General features: G+C 32.2%; 1 long non-coding RNA gene across 1 annotated transcript in view; it reads right to left on the bottom strand.

Annotated features, from left to right (window-relative positions):
* The window catches only part of LOC149533944 (uncharacterized), a 119,717-nt gene extending 118,751 nt beyond the window's left edge, over nt 1-966 (bottom strand). The window contains exon 1 of the long non-coding RNA XR_016357128.1: nt 195-966. This is a non-coding gene — a long non-coding RNA (uncharacterized LOC149533944). The remainder of the gene's footprint in view (nt 1-194) is intronic.
* Between the last annotated feature and the right edge of the window lie 12,696 nt (nt 967-13,662).

The raw sequence follows: 13,662 nt of genomic DNA, 5'->3' as shown, positions 1-13,662 counted from the left end.
CAAATGACGTGAAAATTAGGTATCGTATACTATTCCTAATATTATATCATAAACCGATTAAAATAAATATGACCAATATATAGAAAGACTTAAAACCACGAAATCATTCCAATTACTGTAAGTCACTGAATCTTTAAAACCTGTCTGAGATAATATTATGATGTGATAGCTCTGTAGTTAGACATGGTACTCACCTCAAACGATTGTAGCTCCTCTGCTATGATAGTCGTTCTACTTCAAAATTCGACTCCCAGGACATCCATTTAAACAAATTTCTCAACAGTTACTTCTGACTTTTTCAAATAATCTCACAAGACGCCCATTTAAACAAATTTCTCAACGCATACTCTTAGCTTTTCCAAATAATCTTGTAAGATACCGATTTAAACAAATCTCTCAACGGTCACTTTTTGCTTTTTTGAACAATTATAGTTACGCCGAAGGCTCACTTCTGTTTTTTATATGAAGGCATCCCGGAAGTATCCAAGAGGATGAAAATCTTCCGGAACGTTGAATTTCGCCGCTGTCATTTTTTCTTTCTTATTTTTCGTTCGATTATTTACCGTTCTGATTCCCTCCAAACTCTACTGTTATTAACCTCGACTGTGTTTTTGCGGGTATTTTGTATCGTGAGTCTAATTTTGAAAAATTGAATTGGGGATTACCAGATATATATACGAGGCAGGCCGTGTCCATTATGGATGACACCATGCAGTTATACCTACGGTTTTGTTTTTTCATCTATTAACTCAATTTTCTAAATAGATCAATCACATAATAGAAGAATCTAAACAGTTAAATGGTAAATTTCTAATCTTTCAGAAAATTCTTCAACTTCAATCTATCTATTTTGCTCTCCAAAATCTGTGTGCGCTAAAGAAGTGTGGAAGTAGGAGCAATGAGGAAGTATATTGCAAATTATCCAAGTTGTCGACACAACCACCAGTTATTCATGCAATAATTGACCATGTTTTCCATTTTTATTTTTATTTTAACTCTTACACATGTGCATGCATACTTTGGATTCAAAATATGAATTCATTTCTAGCTAGTTTCACATCTTGACATCTTGTGAAGCAAAACAATACTTTGATGAATAAAAAATTTACATTTTAATAAAAGAATTTTGTAATATCTCAATATGTGTCGTGTTACTTTCTTCATAAAATGTAATACTTTATTTATAATCATGTCCAATCAAAATTATTACCTCAAGACTTCAACATTTAAAACTTATTAGTAAGCAAGAATGCACCTTGTTTGTTGAAAGTATAATGGCTCTTCTTGATTGAGCATGTAGGGTGAAAATTAGATAATAGTTATATTATTCTTCTTGGATTGATGTAACAAGGTTGTTCCTTTGGGGGGGGGTGTGTAGTGAGTACCATGTTTTAGGGATGAAAATCTGTAAGGTCCCTCCTCGCATGTACTTATTAAATATGAATTTCTCTGTCAAATCTGTTGTAGGAGATTTGAATGGATATGGATTAATGTTGTAGGTTTTTAGATGTCCTAATGAAAATTGAGAACAACAGATACATCCATACTTTAATACTTAAAATTAGAAAACGACTATGTTGTCTCGACTGTTTAAACATTAATTTGCACTAACAATAATACAAGGTGTTTCACTTAATGATGATGTTATTGATTTTGTTACCTCAATGATTAGGATTCTATGCATTTAGATAGTTCAATATTCACTATTGGTTATGTTATGATGTTTAGGTATATGCATGCCTAACAATGATTATTCTTGTATTTAATCTGAATTAATGAATAAGTTATATGTCATATTGATTATGTAATTATTGATGATTAAATGTGAGTAGAAATGAATTAAATAGTTAAGTAATTGAAGCATTATGTTCTGAGTTCGCCCCGATCCATCGTAGCATAGTGATATGTTACTATTATTTTGAGACTCACGACTCGAGATGTCGAGACATTATCTGATGCTTGAACATATTTTATTATTTCATGTTGTGTGATGTTACTTTCAGATATTTGATATTTGTTAGTTAAGGTTTTATGTATATGTATGTTGATGAATTAAGTAAAATGTAAGATTAACACATTGATTTTGGAATCTTTATGATTAAGGATATAAGTAAGATGAAAGAAACCCTAATTGATGTATGTTTCAATTTATGAGAATTTTTGATACGTATATACATATGTACATGTGATCTTACGGGACTACTGATGTGTGCAATTAGTGTGCAGATATTTTAGCCGAGAAATTCGACGGAGAAACAGAACTGATCCCTATGTGCTCATTGTGGAAACCTTGTCGTTCATAATTCAAGTATTTTATTGTGAGATGTGTGAATGTGTCTTTTTGTGGTCAATAAATGTTAATGTTTGTAACTATTTTTTTTTTAGTGTCGCTCGACACTCGTGAATTGTTTGTGATCTTCAGCGTGCTTATTAGGGTTAGTTGTGTAACCTTTGGACCTAAGTCGGTTTAAGTTAGTGTCTTTTTGCTAATTTGGTTCTTAATCGAGTTTAGTCATCCCTAATCCAGATTAGTGCTTAATTTGCATTTTAGAGTTGTTAGTTGGTCCTAATTAATTCCTAGCTTTTGTTTGGTTCCAAACCTATTCCTAAAGCTTTAAAACATGAAATAATTATACCCAAAGGATATGGGTATGGGTTGGGGGTATTTTCCAACCCCTAAGCCCCTTTTATTGACTTTTGAGATCACTCAAAAAGTCTCTTTTTGCCTTGGTGCGAAAATTGACTATGGCTACCATGAGTTGCATCACCTCACCTCCACTTAGTGGTTAACCATAGTATGAGTTGAGTTAGGAACTTCTAGATTGGTAGGTGGGTGGGAGTAGTTATTGCTCTTTTTGGTGGTTGAGTTTGAGGCTTATTTAGAGGCCCTTCTTGGAGTAGTAGAGGTTGTTACCCAATCTCTACATTTAGAGAGGAGTCTTGGAAGATGGAAGCAAGGAAGGGAAAAGCTCTACTCAAATTTGTTCATTGCCATTACCTCTTTGTGAAGGTAGGAGTTCTTCATCTCCCTTGTTCAGATTTTCATGCTTGTTTCATGCTTATGCTACCTTGTTGTTGTTTGAATGCTTGTATGTATGTTGGGTATGTTGGGAAGATTTGAAAACCATATTTTTTTGAATGTTTTCCTTTCATGTCTATGTTTGAATTTTGGAGTTTTCTTGTATGGGTGTTTTGGTATTACTCACCCTTGGATAGGGCAGAAGTGACCAATTTTGGGAAAGGTCTTTTAGTTGGACTCCAACCAGTGTAGAGTCTCTTCTCAGGATGAGAAGAGGGAGAGAGAGTAGGGTGTTATGGGCCCCTACCCATCAACACAAACCTCGTATGAGTTTGGTATGTTAAAATGGAAGAACAAAAGTTCTTGGTTTATAGCCCCGACTGGGTATCTATTTTGGTGTTGTGCCTAACTTCTCCTATTGGAAGAATCCACCTTTCCCTAGTTTTGATTCATTGTGAATCCTATTGTGAAAACTTTGTATGAATATGCATGTTTGATTTGTCTCTTAGTCATGCTTGTTGATACCTGATTAGATTTTGTTCTCTTCATGGTTCTTAGAAATGTGTTGCAGAAATTGATATGGGACCCTTGTTAAGGGCCATGATGGAAATGTATATTGATTGTTGAAATTCAATTACATTTGGGATTAGAATCCTGTGTAGAAATGTATTTTAAACTTCTATTGAAGTGGCAACGAAGCCGAGTTTTCTTACTGGTTCTTTCCTGGTGGAGCCTTTGAACCAGGTAGTTTAATAAAAAAATGAGATTGAGTAAATATGCTTGCATTGAGTCTTATAGCTTTGTTTTTAGTTTTGCATATGTAATTTAAAAATCGGATGTGATGGTGTTACCTTACTGCATATTTTTTTATGATTGGTAATCACATTCGTTTAAATTAGATTAATCATATAACATGTTGATATATATACTTAGCTATGCAATTTTAAGTCTAAAATATGTTAAGAAAATTTGCATTTGAGTTGTGTTTAAATTTTATAATTATACATGTGCGTGAGGAAGTTAAGTGAATTTATTTGAATACTTGTTTATTAAATTTAATCCTATTATCACTTTTAAATATTAAAACATAACTTGTTGATGTTTTTGGGCATGACAAAATCTTGTGGATAAATGCATGATGTTAAGGTATGAGATCAGGTCTATGATGCATTGTTGGAGTGACTTCAAATATGTGGCCTCTGTCATTGAGGTCAAAAGGGGAGAAAATTTGTGTGAAAAATAGAAGTAGAAATGAGTGTGCATCTTAGGGGAAGAGAGCTATTTGATAGAGAGAAGAATATGAACAAAGTAAGAGTATTTTTCTTGAGGGAAGGGGATTGTTAGATAGACTCTCAAAGATAATATATTTTGGATATTGATTAGCACTGATTTGATCTTTAACATTGATCTGGTTTTTCACATTCATATGTTTCCATCAATGCCAAAGGGGAAGATTGTTGGCAAAACATATTCCTTCATATATTTGAGAGATGTGTTGTCATTGAAGTCAACATATTTCTCTATTTAGATAGTATTATAGAGTTAGTGCAAATATGTTTAGTGAAGAAGATTGGAACTATGATTATTGCATGATCGATCAAATGGTGTGTAGGTACAAATATGTGGAAGGATGTCCATAGATGAAATATCTAAAGTGATTAAGGATTGCAGTGAGATTTGAGAGAGTTACATATGATTTACTTGAGGTTGATATTTTGGTGATCAAACATTATCCAGGAAAGGAAGAGTGACAATGTGAGGATCATAATGAGCATGACAGAAAATGAAAAGGTTGTGTCATGTTAACATTTCTACATCTTTTTTATTATTGTTTTATGGAAATGATCAAAGATAGTATGGGTGTTTTGGTGATAGAGTTGGTACTTTTTAGAAAAGATAGTGGTCGTGGCCAACTTAAGGTATAACATGTTGTAAAGAATCATGGCGTACTCTTGGATGCTTTGACCAAGGTGTTTGAGGATATTATAATGGATCATGGATATGTACTAGCCAAAACACAATGGATTGATTTGTGATATGAGTTGTAATTAGTCAATATTTTATAATTAGGTGTTTGGTAAGGTCGACCTTGGTTGTTTCCACAAGATTGATGAATTGTATAAAGGAATGCAATCTTTTGTGAATGTGAGAGGTGTAGAGTTTGAGTGTAGATACAAGCCATACATCGGTGATCTTGAGAAGAGGTATAAGTGGAATCTAATGAACTTTAACATAATTGAACATGCATGAGAAAGACACTATCAAGTAGTTCATGAATTATGGATTGTGATCCATGTATTTAAGGCAACAAGAATTCCTTTTTAATTGAGCAGTGAGCTCTAGACAAGGTGTGTAAATGCAAGTGCATTCCCATTTTTAACAAGTTATACTTCTAATTTAGGATATATTTTATTGTGGGTACTAGCCCCACCATGATTCTACCCCTAACAGAGTTTCCACACAAAAATCTTGGTGCTATGTGTTCATGTGATGATGTGGATTTGTGTTTTCATGCTTGACATTATAATCTGATTTTAAAGGTTCAAATCAACCATGTGCTCAAAATTTAGGTGATTAAGATTTGACTAATTCACCTTACCTCTCAGTTGTGTAGTGTTTGTATTATTCTAATACACACAAAAAAAAATATACATCTGGATATGTATACATACATTAGGTGTTAATTATAATAAATTGATAATAACAAATATAAATTATAATAATGGATCATTATCCTTTAGTTTTATTATTTATTCATTGCATTCTTAAGTAGTATTTTAAGCAATGTATAATAATTATTAATAATATTATTTTAACTATATGATTCAAAACAACATACTAGTTTACTCATACGTATTTATTCATCTCATTACATAAATATTTTAATCACTTACTTAGTTAGATAGGGATGATGATTTAATATTGTTAGCATGAATGTTGATGGTATTCTTGTGGGGGAGTACGGTAGCATTGTTGGAGACATGATTGAGTGCTTATTTGTTGCATTCATTGCAAAGTTTATCATTGATGTCAACCTACAAATTATTTAGTGAAGATTACTAGAGTTGTAGAGGACGATGTATTTAGCGTAGTCAGGGGATTATGAGTTGAGTTATGTGCACTTAAGGAGATATTTACTAACCTATGCAGATGCTTCAGTTATGAGCACAAAAAGAGATGTGAAGACATGATAAATTTATGTGATGTTTTTTGGAGGTATCTTTTAAAGAGAATTTATGGAAAATGGGTACTGGTAAATTAGTTGTATCTTTTAGCAAAGATGGAATTGTGCTCAACATTCTTAGAGGATGGTCAAAGACATGTTCAAGATGTTATGTTCTAGATAGCAAAATTAGATATGTGTTCGAGCTGATTTATGGAGTCTATTCAACATGTTGTTTCTTGTGAGCCAACTATTGATAAAATCATTATGAGAAGTGTTAATTATAATGCAACATGCAATGTAATATCTTAATGATGTCCTATGTTATTCATTGTACATTGAGAAATCCTCAAGGTTGACTCAATACTTGTTTTAGGACTTGGTATAAAGGAAAGGCCATTTCCTTATGGTAAAGGGTGGTATTGGATCAGTGAGATCATTGTGTTGTTTAATGAAGACAGTCAGAGGCTATTTGAATAGTGGGTTCAGCTTTCCTCCTTTTAACTCCTAAGAGGGTTCGCATAGCTCCTAACAAGGTTGGAATATTCTAAAAAGAATTCAAAGTCACCTAATATGGACCCATATGTACTACTTATATTTCATTGTCTCCTAATAGAGTCCATCCTTTCACAAGGAAATTTTATATTAGTACATCATCTTGTGTGCATCATTTCCACTAGGGTTTTCCCTCTGGTCAAGGGTTTCCCTAGTTAACATATCTAGAGTTATTGTAAATAGTTATCTTTCTATGGTTGTTGCATCTATTGTTTACAAGTTTTATAATTAATAAAGATATTGAGAGTTGTTTTAAATACATAACTAATTCACTCCCCGCCCCCCCAAGTTATCTTGGTGGACTTTACTTTATGAAAATTGGTATCAAAGCATCAAGTCCTTGAAGAAAAATTTTAACTACTTCAGGAGATTCGTGACTTATTTTAGGAAAGAAAGTATGAAGTTTGATGAAATTAATTATGGTAGTTGGAAGGAGAAGATAGAGACTCACCTTCTATGCATGGGTCCGTGATTTTGGTTAGTTCCTATGAAGAAGAAGACTTTGGTAGATGAAGACAAGCTTGAACCTTGTGAACAAAGTGAAAAATATCTATTCATGCAGAATATGCTTGCTAGAGAAGCACTATTAACAACCCTTATTGAAATTAAATATGGAGAGGTAAAATATTTAAGACTTGCACATGAAATTTGGACTACTTTACAGAAGATATATGAAGGTGATGAACTTGCTAAGAAGGCTAGATTACAGAGTTAGATATGTATGTTTCAAGATGCTAAAATGCAGGAAGATGAAACTATAAGACGATATTTTAGTAGGATATTTGAGATTGTTATAGGAATCAAAAATTGTGGTGGAATTAAGATAGAAGATGAGATTGTGTGGAATATTTTCAATACTTTGACACCTAGTTACTGTCAGAGGGCACAAATGATTAAACAAGTTATTCTTTGTACACCTAACTTTACAAAAGAGACTCTTCTTGGAAGGTTGCAGACATCTGAATTGTGGACGAAACAAAATGAAAAGTTTCCTAGAGTGGGAACAGATTTTAGCGTACAAAGAGATAGACATACATTGACATGAACTACTAGTACAAGTGAAGAATATGCTAGTCGTAGTCAAGAAGCAAAGGAAGAAGGAGATAAGAAGATTGATGAAGGGCTTGCCCTGCTTATGAAGAGAGAACCTAAAGATGACAAAATTATTTTTTGTTGGACATGTAAAGAACTTGGGCATTATTCTTCTAAGTATCCTAAGAGAGAAAAGAAGTTTGAGTCTATAAATCCTTACAAGTTAATAATACCTAAGGATTGCTTCTTTGTTAATGAGAATAATGAGCTTGATTTTAAGATGTTGAATTTCCTAGATGATAGTGATAATGAGGATGATGAAATAGGAATTATTTCTATTAAAGAAGAAAGTTTTGAAAAATAAAATAAAAGAAGAAATACCCTTAATGTATTTTAGTTGAGCCCAACTAAAATGATATGTTTGGTTGCTAAAGTGGATGAAAGATGGTTATGTCATAAGAGATTTTTTCATACCAACTTTGATAACATTGTGAAGGTCAATACAACATTTGCAATTCGATAGTTGCCTAAGATTGTGAAACCTACTAATATGATGTGCAAGAATATGTATTGGAAAAATAGAAGAAAACTTCATTTCCAAGCAAGAAGTTTACTACTTTAGCAAAGTTGGAGATTGTACATACAGATCTAAGTGGTGCTACAAGAAAAGAGATTTTTATGGTGAAAGGTATTTTATGCTTCTTATTGATGATTTCACTAGAATGATGTGGGTTGCATTGTTTAGAGAGAAATATGAAGCTTTTGAGAAATATAAGATATTTAAGAGTAGAATTAGGAATGAATCTAGTTTAAAGATTAAAATATTGAGATCAGATAGAGGTGGAGAATTTATTTCAAATGTGTTTAACAAATTTTGTGAGGATACTGGTATAAAGAAATAACTTTCAACCCCTAAGACTCTGTAGCAGAATGTGATAATAGAAAGAAGGAACAGATCAATAACAAAAGAAGTTAGAGAAATGATGTTTGAAAATAATGTATCACATATATTTTGGATAGAAGTAGTACACACCACAGTATACACTATGAATAGAGTGCAAATTAGACAAGGTACTGGTGACATCTTATAAAATTTTGTTTGGACAGACACCTACTGTGAAATACTTTCAAATATTTGGAAGTACATGTTATATTAAGAGGGATGGTGATATTGAAAATTTTGATTCTATAAGTGATGAAGGAATGTTTCTTGGATATTCATTGGAAACAAAAGCATATCGATGTTTTAATTAAAGATTGAAGACTATTGTTGGAAGTGCTAATGTGAGAGTTGATGGAAAGTTTAAACTAAGGAAAGGATACTTGATTATGATTCTAATAGAGAGATTGATCAAAGTACTAACAATAAAAATGTTGAGAATGGATTATTTTATGAAACTAACACTGACTTGTAGACTAAATTACAAGGAGAAGAATAGAGAGAAGAACCAAGATCAGAACCTAGAGCAGAAATCAAAATTAAACATGTGACACCTAACGGAAATGTGGCAAAGAATCACCATGTTGAACAAATCATTGGAAGTGTGAACAAAGGAGTTATGACAAGAAACAAGGTTAGTGAATAATTGTGTTTAATATCTCAAGTTGAATCTAAGAATGCTAATGAAGCTTGTAAATATGACTTTTGGATAAAAACTATGAAAGAGGGATTAGAGGAGATTGACAAGAACAAGACTTGGGAATTGGTTTCTAGACCTAAAGATATGAATTTTATTGGAACACAATGGGTATTTAAAAACAAGATGAATGAACACCTATAGTAACTAGATGTAATTTATCTAGAAAAGATGAATCCGCTAGTGCAAAACAAACAAAGTACATGTCTATGATTGGTGGATTACAATTTTTGACACATACTAGACTCGATATAACTAATGTAGTTGGAACTGTAGTGAGATTTCAAGAAGATCCTAAAGAGACACACCTTGCACCAGTCAAAAAAAAAAATGAAATTTGAAATGAACTCCTAGTTATGGTCAATGGTATCATAGATCACATGATTTCATATTATTTACATACATTGATGTTAATTTGGCAGGAAGTGTAGATGATAGAAAGAGTACTAGTAGTTGAGCATTCTTCTTGGGAGGAAGATTGGTTTCTTGGTTGAGAAAGAAAAAGGATCACATTTCACATAGCATTGCAAAAGAAGAATATGTAGCAGCAACAAATAGTTGTAATTAGATTATTTGGAGAAGCAAATGTTAAAAGACATTGGAATTGAATTTACTGAGCCTATTATCATACATTGTGATAACCAAGTATAGTAAGTATGTTAAATAATCATGCTTTACATTCAAAGATAGAGCAGATTTCAATTAGATATCACTTTTTGAGAGAGGGGGTAGCAAAGAAAGAGATCGTATTGGAATATGTTAGCACAAAAGAGAAGATAAAAAATATATTTGCAAAACCTTTGGCTAAAGATATATTTGAGTATTTGAGAGGTTTACTTTGGGTTATGCCCCAACCTACTTCAAAGTAGTTGATGTAGAGATTGCATTAGTCCAAAATATAGTAGAGTACTATATCTTTTGTCCAGACTAGATGCTTGATGCTTCTTCTATGGGGGAGTATATGTGCTTGAGTTGAGTCATTAAGGACCCTTGGTACTAGTATTTAATAGTGTATTTGCACACTTGACCAACTATTTTGGAAATAATTGAATAGGCATAATGATACCTTTGTCATGATGTCAATATAAATGAAAAAAATTCCTTTGGAATAATCTTTTAGAGAGATGAGTACATGAAAAGCATTATCTTGATACATTCCTTATGGGGAGAGATATGAGTAATACGAGGGAAAAGAACATTATGTTATTGATTATTTGATGTACTAAATGGTTTCGATTTGAACATGAAAAACTCTTTACAATTTGATTGAGATTGAGATGTATGTTTACATTCATGGGAAACATAAATGGGGGAGTAAAGATAGACAAGGAAGAAATATATTTGGTATTGATGGTACTTAGATGTTTTTCATCTATGTTACCATCAATGTCGAAGGGGGAGATTGTTAGCATGAATGTTGATGGAATTATTATGGGGGAGTATGTTAGCATTGTTGAAGACATGATTGAGTTCTTAAATTTGTTGCACTCATGAAAATTTTTATCAATGATGTCAACATGTACATTACGCTGTGAAGATTACCAAAGTTGCAGAGGAAGATGTGTTCAGTGCAGTCAGAGGATTGTGAGTTGAGTTCAACACACTTAAGGATATATATAGTAATGTGTATAGATGCTTTAGTTATGAGCACAAAAAGAGATGTGAGTGCAAAAAGGGATGTGAAGACATGATAGAGTTATGTGATGTTTTCTAAAGGTAGCTTTTTGAGAGTTTCTAGAAAGTGGGTACTAGTAAATCAGTGCTATCTTTTAGTAGAGATGGAATTGTGTTCATAAATCTTAGAGGATTTTCAAAGACATGTTCAAGATGATATGTTCTAAATAGAAAAATTAGATATGCATTTTGAGCTGACTTATGAAGTATGTTCAACATGTTGTTTCTTGTAAGTTGGGTATTGATACAATCATTATGAGAAGTGTTAATTGTAATGTAACATGTAATGTAATATCTTAATGATGTCCTATATTATTAATTGTACATTGAGAAAGCCTCAAGGATGACTTAATTCTTTTTTTAGGACTTGGTGTAAAGGAAAGGTCATTTCCTTGTGGTAAAGTGTGGTATTGGATTAGTAAAATTGTTGTGTTGCATATGTAAACTTGAATGTAAACTTGGCTAAGATCATAGCAAAGATGTATGTTGAGGATGTATTGTGAGCTTTAAAGGAAATATATTATAAACGAGGTTGTTTAGTCAATTTAAAAGTTGGATAAATTATCCTAGAGATTGTTTAGTGAAGACAGTCTAAGGTTAGTTGAATAGTGGGTTATGTTGTCTCCCTTTTAAATCCTAATAGGGTTGGCACATCTCCTAATAGGGTTTGAATCTTTTAAAAAGGATTCAAAGTCTCCTAACAAGGACACACATGTATTGCTTATATTTCATTGGATCCTAACAGAGTCTATCCTTTCACATGGAATTTTTATATTAGTACATCATCTTGTGGGCATCTTTTTGTAAGGCTTTCCCTTTGATCAAGGGTTTCCCTAGTTAACATATATGGTGTTATTGTGCATGGTTATCTTTCTATGGTTGTTGCATCTATTGTTTACATGTTTTAGAATTAATAAAGATATTGAAAGTTGGTTTAAATGCATAACTAATTCAACACACACACCTCCCCGCCCACCCCCCCAAGTTATCTTAGTGGACTTTACTTTCTAACAAATATTAGATTTTGTTATTAAACAGGGATATTACAAGTAGACCATGTAGTTTCATCACTTCTATAAAAAATAATATTTCCATATGAATAAAAATATTAGTCTTCTTATAGGAATGAAATGTGCCATCTTTGAAACCCTATCAACTACCATAAGAATTGAAGCACCCTCTTTGGGTCATTGGAAAACCAAGAACAATGTCCATATTGATATCTTCCCATGACTTATCTAGTATATGTAATGATTTATTTAGCCCTATATTTTTCTTGGCTATTTTATCATCAAAAATACTTTCTAACTCTATATGAATTGTTTCAAATGTTGTTGTAATTGTGACAAAACATACTTCTCACTAGCCAAAGCGATGGTTTTATCTAAATTGAAGAAAATCCTCTACTATATTTTTTCTTAATTAGATTCTCCCTCTTAGAACTCCTTGGAATACACAATTGACTTTCTTTGACTATCATACCATTATACATGATGAAATCTTTGTCTAGATTAACAAAATTTTAAGCTTTCCAAGTTTCACCAAAATTAGGATCCTCTAGATACAAACTCGTGAATCCCTTGAATCCAACAACCTTAATATGCATCTTTGTTAGAAAAAATTGTCTCATTCTAAGAGCATCAATAATCCTTTTAGAATTCTCACTCGTGTATTTCAAAACAAATGTATAACTCTAAAAAAACTCAACCCATTTCAAATGCCTCTAATTCAACTTTCATTAACTATTCAAATATTGTAAATCTTGATGATTAATATATACAGAAAAATCTTTATGTACAAGGAAATTTCTCCACTTCTTCAATGCCTAAACTATAGCATAAAACTTTGGATCATAAAAAGGTATTTTCTTTTGGCCTCATTTAATTTCTCAGTAAAATAAGCAATGAGTCTTCCTTCTTGCCTCAAAGTGTCTCCAATAGCATTGTTGCTAGCATCACAATCTACTTGAAACACCTTATTTAAATCTGGAAGAGCTAAAATAGGTTGGTATGTAACCTTTTTTTTCAACAATTCAAAACTTTTGTTTGCACCTATAGTTCACTTAAACTCTTTCACATCCCCTCTCATTTTTTTACTCAAGGATCCATATACATGATAAAAATTTCGATTTTTTTTGGTAAAAGCTACACAAATCATGAAAAGGCATTACCTCTCTAGCACTCCTTGGATTAGGTCACTCATGGATAACCTTCACCTTCTCTTGCTCCATTTTTTGATCTTATGTTGAGACTACTAATCCTAGATACACTAACTGCTTTTTCACAAAATTGTACTTCTTCAAATTAATCAATAATTTATCTTTCGTTAACCTCTCAAAGAACCTAAAAATATGCATTATTTTCTCTTTAAATCTCTTAGTAAAGATTAAAATATCATCTAGGTAAATAATGATAAACTTACCAAGAAACTTTCAATACCTCATTCATGAATCACATGAATGTGCTTGGTGCATTGGTTAGCCCAAAAGGCATGAGTAACCACTCATACAAGATCTTATTTTTCTTGAAGATAGTCATCCATTTGTCTCCTTATTTGATATTAATTTGGTGATATCCACTCTT

Source organism: Cupressus sempervirens, chromosome 10 (assembly GCF_028749045.1).
Source record: "Cupressus sempervirens isolate cs-2001-9-10 chromosome 10, ASM2874904v1, whole genome shotgun sequence".
NCBI lineage: Eukaryota > Viridiplantae > Streptophyta > Pinopsida > Cupressales > Cupressaceae > Cupressus > Cupressus sempervirens.
The sequence above is the reverse complement of the archived record's forward strand: the minus strand, read 5'-3'. Positions and strand labels throughout refer to the sequence as shown.